The following is a 6,372-nucleotide window of genomic DNA, read 5'->3' on the forward strand; positions in this document are numbered from 1 at the left end:
AACACAAACTAACATATAGTTTTTACCCAACAAATGTGTTAGCTTTTTTTAAAAAATATATAATTAAAAAATATTTATAGGATTTTTTTTAAAAATTAGAGTTAATTAAAAAATGGCCATTGGGCCCAACGGATATATGATCATTGTGGGCCCAAAACGGCTAAATGACCAATTTTATTAAAAAAAAAAATTCCCCAATTAAAATATTTTTTTAAACCTAAAAAAATTATTATAAATATTCTACACTTTCAAATTATTTTTCACACTATTTTTAAGTGACGTAGAGTTACTATAGAGAAAAAAGTAGAAAAGCTTTAAGAAAATGAAAATGGAAAGTGATTTTATGGTGTCAAATTCAAGAGAATTTGTGTGTTTTGTGGGAGTAGTCAAGGGAAGAAAAATAGTTATCAAGATACTGCTATTGAGCTAGGCAAAAAATTGGTCTCAAGAAACATTGATTTGGTCTATGGAGGAGGAAGTATAGGCCTAATGGGTTTGATTTCACAAGCAGTTCATGATAGTGGTAGGCATGTTATTGGAGTTATTCCTAAGACACTCATGCCTAGAGAGTTAACTGGTGAAATAGTAGGAGAAGTGAAGGTAGTTGCAGATATGCATCAAAGAAAAGCAGAAATGGCTAGGCATGATGCTTTTATTGCTTTACCAGGTGGTTTTGGCACACTTGATGAGCTATTTGAAGTAATTATTTGGGCACAACTTGGCATCCATGACAAACCGATAGAATTGCTGAATTTGGATGAATATTACAATTCATTATTGTCATTTATTGACAAAGCTGTGGAGAAAGGATTCATCAGTCCCAATGCTCGCCAAATCATCGTATCTGCGCCAACAACAACAGAGCTTGTCGAGAAACTCGAGGAATATGTTCCTTGTCATGAAAGAGTTGCTTCGAAGTTGAACTGGAAAATTAAAATATTTTAGCCTGTACTAAAAAAGAAAACATCATGCCCTCTCTTCCTGCACCATCCACAATCCATATTAAAGAAGGAAGTAAGAAGCAAAAAAAAAAAGATTCCACTTCTTCTGTTGAATAGGCCGAACAAAAAAGTGAATACTAGAATATGTTCAAGATGAAATAAAAAATGGAGCCATCGACTCCAACGAAAATAAAATAAAATGTTGCAAACACATTATTTTCATATTATCTCTTTCAATATTTATAACATATCCTCAATATAATTTATACTATACTATTTTCGCACTACTTAATTACACTTTTTCATTCTTGTTAAATATATTTGCAAGTTGGTAAACCACATATTATGAAACATAACTGTTTTACCTTCAAACATTCCTTCGGCCGTGCGTAGAATAGGCACGGGCACACTAGTCTCTCTATATATGTATATAAATATTTTCTTTACGATTATTATTATCTATTTTTAATCGTTCTATCATAAGATTGGACAATCAAAAATCAGTACAACAATACTTTTCTTTTCCTAATAAATCAAATCACGCATGTTACTCCCCTTCCTGTGCCATAGACGGGTCACCATCACTCCTTTCCCAAAACAACAAAAACAATGATCCACCTCTCCTTTCTCCTCCGTGCTCTCTCCTCCATTATCACCAAATCGGAAAAAACCTATCTCCATAGCTGGTAGTCGACTGCCACCTTTACCACACGAGAATCTCCTCTTTTTTTGACCCCCAAACATGTGAACTCGACATGGCCAGCAAATTCAGGCACCATTTTGGTGAAAAAACCCAGAAATCATTTCAAAGTCATCTTCACAACTCTGAAAAGTTCAAGATTCGGATTTGAAATTCAAATTCAACCTCGGTTCTTGTGCTATCCTTCAATCTTTGGCTTTAAATCTGGACTTTCAAGCCCAGATTTCGCCTATAAATAGGATGTTCTTCATCCTCAGAAAAGGGGGTTCAAGATCTAAAAAAAGGGGAAAGAGAGAGTAGCTTATACTAGAAAATTTCAAGCAAAATTTGGGTCTTGCAACAGTTGGTTTCTTTTCAGTTTTTACGTAAAAGTCAGTGTCTCGGTTGAGCTAGGGTTGCCGAAAATTATCCGGACATCAACGTTCCAGTTTGCTACACCAGAAAATGTGTGGACCCATAACTTTCTCATTTTTGTTTTTGTTTCTTTACTCTTCATCTATTTTTAATTCTGTCGAATATAAGAGTTATTTTGATTCCGAGCTGTGTTGTTATTTCTATATTGGCCTTGCGAATAGAAGTTATGGTTGGTGAATCTGAAGATTATTTGGTGTTAAATATGTGAGTTTATACGTTCATTTATATCACTTGGTTGTTGTGACTTTTGGTCCTTCAGGAATCTTGTCGATGAGCGTGATTTGGATATGAAGGTTTATTTTGTGTGCATATGATTCTGTAAGTGTATTAATATGGGGATTCATTTTTGAGTTAATAAGGGAGTTCATTTTCGAGCCTAAGTTTGAAATCATTGTTCACAAATCAAATCCATGAATATAGTTTATTTGCACTTATTTATAAAGTATCATAGGATATATTTGGCCCTTCCAAGGATACGAGTTCGTCAAAATATGGGGTATATAGCCATCCCATTAATATCACTGTCCGATTTTTAAGAATTGGAGTTAATTGAACAATTTCATCTTGATTTTGACTCTCTTTCAAAATATAGTTGTGTTATGTTTAAGTCCAGGAGATGTGAAAATCAGTCCTTTTCCCCTGCTCCGCCCATATTTGATCTTATGTGATTTATTTCGGTTGTGAGTTTGTGTTGATGTTATTATCAAATTTAATTCTTGTATTAACACCTCGAGGTTATAATTCTGAGCTAAAATCGTGAAGAGATGTTTTTAGTTTGGCAATATCTTTTTAGAGCCCTTCTGTATGACTTTATGTTCTTTGGTTTGCCATATATATGTATATTTTCTCATACCTCTAGGCCAAAGATGCTATTGAGAATGATGCGCATGTTTGAACACTACCTGGCAGTAAAGTTTCTTATTTAATTAAAAATGGCCAATATGTTCAAGACAATAAATCCTCCCACTTAACAGTTTCTCTTTAAATTTTATTACTGTTGCTTTACGTGCTTGTTTTCTAGTGAGTGTGCATCTCTTTCACCCTAGGAATAAGGGCATTTACTAATCATGGATGGACAGGCAAAAATATTGTATATATATGTGTGTGTTTATGATGCTATAATAACGGAAAAAAATAAAGACTTATCAACACTTAGAGTAATGGACCATATACCATAACCATGAAAATTTAATTAATTAATTAATTAATTTGTTTACTCATTTTTGTGTTGTGTCTCAATGTGCGAATTTGTTTATCGATTATTAATTCTTATCTTTCTTTTATTTTTACATGTGAACTCAGAAATTGGAGTTTCAATTGGAGCTCCATTTCGATCCCAATTAACGGGTTAGCAATAAAATGATTGCAGAGCCTCGGAGTCGCGAAAAAATTAAAAGCTCAAACTCCATTAGTCTAGTATCTCTTAGCCCCATTCTCTTTATTTTCATTATTCTTGTTATGTTAGTATTTTGAAACTTGGATTGATAATTAATTGTTATTATTATTATTATTATTATTATTATTATTATTATTATTATTATTATTATTATTATTATTATTATTATTATTATTATTATTATTATTATTATTATTTCCATATTTAAGTTATATCATTCATTTATCGTACTTGTATCGCTTTAATGGCTGAAAATTTCTTTGAAACAGATTAATATCCTCATGTTTTCGTAATTAACACATTATGACTAACTCGTAAAGATAGATTTTGCTTTTGAAGGGGGCTTTGGTGGTTTTAATATTCAATTAACTCCCTTTTTACTAATTATTTGCCATGAAAATATTTTTATGATAAAATAAATGTCATAATCCTTAGGACGAATGAGAATTTTAATACTATTGTAGGATGACAATAAATAGCTAAGTTCATATTTTTGAAAAAAGGAAAGAAACCTATTCTTCAATTTCGACTTAGTCGTCCTAACATTTTACTTTTATACGTCTTTTGTCACTAATTTTTAAACTCTCAAATTTTGAAGCCCTCCAAAACACAAGGTATATACATGTACTTACGTTATCGCATACAAGGTGTATTTATTATTTTACTATCATTACTTTTACCATAACTACTATTAGTGTTATTTAATAATTGTTATTATGGTTTATATGTTATTTAAAGCCCCAACACATGCTATTACATTTACTTTTTACTTAATTTCGATCTATTAAGATTTCATAAGTCAAATATAGTTTCATATATTTTCTATATACTTTTAAATATATACACATGCTTGTGATTACTTTAAATGAATTCTTACACTTTAAAAATATTATTTTTTCTTTTTATATATATTTAATGTTACATATTTATACTCATATTTTTTCATATAACCATAAACTTTATGCTTTCTAATACACATAAAATATTACTTGTCTTTTATATATATATTTTTAAAACCTATTTTTGCAATAACTACATTACACCCTTGTAAATTATAGTGGTACATTTTTATATACCTTGAGTTTATTTCTCTTAAAAAAAAAACAATAAACGTTACCACAATTTTAGCAAATAACGAAGCAATAGTCTTTCTAAATATTTTCCTAAACTGAGCTTAAGGACTATCTTCGGATAGGCTCTAAGGGGTGTCTAACACTTTCCCCTCGAGTAATCAAAATCCTTACTCAGAATCTCTAAATGCTTTCGAATGATTAAAACAAAGTTTTCTACATTAAAAAATAATTTTTTCTAATTTTCCTAAAAGTTAGGTGGCGACTCTAAAAACTAAAAATGAATTTTCTAAACCCGAGAGTCATAAACTCCACCATATGTCATGTGCTGTTTTGACCGGTTCGAAATAGGGCGCGACAGAATGGCGACTCTGCTGGGGATGAATGAATTTAGATTTTAACCTTAACATGCTTAGTTTAGGACTTTTATGCTTTATTATGTTATTTGCTTTACGTATCTTTATATCATGCTTTGTGTGAGAGGACGCAAGCCAAATCCAAACTTGCGTTCCTTATTTGTTTGAACAACACTACTTGTTACTACTTTATCACCTGCATTTTCCTATCGAGTCTTTGGCCGTACACAATTCACAAATCGTGGAACATGCAAAAGGTGTACTGCACTCCTTCAAACCTTCTTTGGATTCCTTAATTTTAGAGTCGGTGCAATTAGGTTAGTGTACCTTCTCACAGATATTCAGCCCCACTCTCAAATATTTAGGAAAAAGTCTTACTCTAGTAATAGGTCATGCTGCATAAACCTTAGGCGGGACGGTCCAAGGTATTGTTTTTGCAACTAGGAAGCCACCCTTTCGTCAGAAGGTTATGAAACCTTTATGACGTATTTTGTGTTAGAACTGATTCATATAGTCCAGAAAGCGAACATTAATCAATTCAGAACAATTGGATTGACCTTCTTTTACTCTTCCTTCATCCGACATCATTTTCAATTCAATAGATATAGAGTATTAACCAAACTCGCCAATATTTGACACTTCTTACTCGAATACAGAGCATTATTAAAACTCTTCTTCACCAATATTCCAAAGTCCATGAAAGCCAAGTGTTCTAAAAAACTTTGCTTTCGCTCGACTTTCTCTTCAAGTCCACAGATGTGGAATATCACTAAAAAAACCCTCACATACATCTAACTTCTTTATCCAAACGAGACTGGAATGTCATCAAGCATTCTTCCAACGTTTGATTCTTTCTTTCTAGTCAGCAGACATAGAATATTATTCAAAGATCTGGATTTATTTGACACCCTTCTTTAAAACAATGAATGTGGAATATTATTCATCTCCATCCACTTTTAACTCTTTTTAGCCAATGAGCGTGAGGCATCATCAATACTCCTCTCACATTCGATATCTCTATCACAAGATCTTCATTCATCAATAACTAGGCCTGAGACACTTGCTCTTTAAAGGCATCAGTTTCAACCCACTTTTATCGATTCATACCATCACCAAGGCCTATCTCATCCTCTCTTGTTGGATAAATTCTCCCTTTAAGAAAACTAAAAAATTATTTTGAATCCAAAATATGTCAAAATTTAGATTCATCTATATCAGTTTATTTGAACGAAGGCCTACCTCTGGCAAAAAAAGGCTCCAAAATATAGGACACACTTACTTGACATTGTCTGAATGTGCTTGGCCATCGACATAAACTAACTCTTTAACGTTCATTTGTGTTTACATTATCCCCCGATGGAGGTTGATTGTGTTGATCGATAGAACTGACCGAATTAAGCTATATATCCCAAGAATGAACACCAATGTCGTCGACCCTACCAGAAGTGTTCCAACACTAGCAAACGTATCAGGGACTTTCAAAAGACAAGATGTT

The 6,372-nt window shown here is 32.2% G+C and overlaps 1 pseudogene; it reads left to right on the top strand.

Moving 5' to 3' along the window:
- The first annotated feature begins 322 nt into the window (after window positions 1-322).
- On the top strand, window positions 323-945 carry LOC107852953 (annotated as a pseudogene).
- Window positions 946-6,372: the final 5,427 nt, after the last annotated feature.

This window comes from Capsicum annuum, chromosome 5 (genome assembly GCF_002878395.1).
Source record: "Capsicum annuum cultivar UCD-10X-F1 chromosome 5, UCD10Xv1.1, whole genome shotgun sequence".
In the NCBI taxonomy this organism is placed as follows: domain Eukaryota; kingdom Viridiplantae; phylum Streptophyta; class Magnoliopsida; order Solanales; family Solanaceae; genus Capsicum; species Capsicum annuum.